Here is a 1,636-nt window from a genome sequence, read left to right as displayed (position 1 = left end):
GACCGATCGAGTCCGGGTTAAGTCGCCTTCGGACGCTTTCCCCTCGACCCCGCCGTCCTGGGAAATTTTTTCGTTCAAAACCTAAGTCCAAACATCCAGGCGCTTCATCCGACCGATCGAGTCCGGGTTAAGTCGCCTTCGGACGCTTTCCCACTCGACCCCGCCGTCCTGGAGAAATTTTTTCGTTCAAAACCTAAGTCCAAACATCCAGGCGCTTCATCCGACCGATCGAGTCCGGGTTAAGTCGCCTTCGGACGCTTTCCCTCGACCCCCCGCCGTCCTGGAGAAATTTTTTGCGTTCAAAACCTAAGTCCAAACATCCAGGCGCTTCATCCGACCGATCGAGTCCGGGTTAAGTCGCCTTCGGGCGCTTTCCCACTCGACCCCCCGCCGTCCTGGAGAAATTTTTGCGTTCAAAACCTAAGTCCAAACATCCAGGCGCTTCATCCGACCGATCGAGTCCGGGTTAAGTCGCCTTCGGACGCTTTCCCCTCGACCCCCGCCGTCCTGGAGAAATTTTTTTGCTTTCAAAACCTAAGTCCAGACATCCAGGCGCTTCATCCAGCGATCTCGGCGGGTTAAGTCGCGACTTCTCGGGCGCTTTCCCCTCGACCCGGTCTCCCTGGAGAAATTTTTTCGTTCAAAACCTAAGTCCAAACATCCAGGCGCATATTTCAGGCGATCTCGGCGGGTTAAGTGCGACTTCGGGCGCTTTCCCACTCGACCCCGCCACCCTGGAGAAATTTTTTGCTTTCAAAACCTAAGTCCAAACATCCAGGCGCATATTTCAGGCGATCTCGGCGGGTTAAGTGCGACTTCCCGGGCGCTTTCCCACTCGACCCCGCCACCCTGGAGAATTTTTTGCTTTCAAAACCTAAGTCCAAACATCCAGGCGCATATTTCAGGCGATCTCGGCGGGTTAAGTGCGACTTCGGGCGCTTTCCCACTCGACCCCCGCCACCCTGGAGGATTTTTTTGCTTTCAAAACCTAAGTCCAAACATCCAGGCGCATATTTCAGCCGATCTCGGCGGGTTAAGTCGCGACTTCTCGGGCGCTTTCCCCTCGACCCCTCCACCCTGGAGGTATTTTTAAGCGTTCAAAACCTAAGTCCAGACATCCAGGCGCATATTTCAGGCGATCTCGGCGGGTTAAGTGCGACTTCGGGCGCTTTCCCACTCGACCCCGCCACCCTGGAGGATTTTTTTGCTTTCAAAACCTAAGTCCAAACATCCAGGCGCATATTTCAGGCGATCTCGGCGGGTTAAGTCGACTTCGGGCGCTTTCCCACTCGACCCCGCCACCCTGGAGGATTTTTTTGCTTTCAAAACCTAAGTCCAGACATCCAGGCGCATATTTCAGCCGATCTCGGCGGGTTAAGTCGCGACTTCTCGGGCGCTTTCCCACTCGACCCCCTCCACCCTGGAGGTATTTTTAAGCGTTCAAAACCTAAGTCCAGACATCCAGGCGCATATTTCAGGCGATCTCGGCGGGTTAAGTGCGACTTCGGGCGCTTTCCCACTCGACCCCGCCACCCTGGAGGATTTTTTTGCTTTCAAAACCTAAGTCCAAACATCCAGGCGCATATTTCAGCCCGATCTCGGCGGGTTAAGTCGCGACTTCTCGGGCGCTTTCCCA

The sequence above is a fragment of the Puntigrus tetrazona genome, unplaced genomic scaffold (genome assembly GCF_018831695.1).
Source record: "Puntigrus tetrazona isolate hp1 unplaced genomic scaffold, ASM1883169v1 S000000003, whole genome shotgun sequence".
Lineage (NCBI taxonomy): Eukaryota > Metazoa > Chordata > Actinopteri > Cypriniformes > Cyprinidae > Puntigrus > Puntigrus tetrazona.
This window is presented reverse-complemented; position numbering follows the sequence as displayed.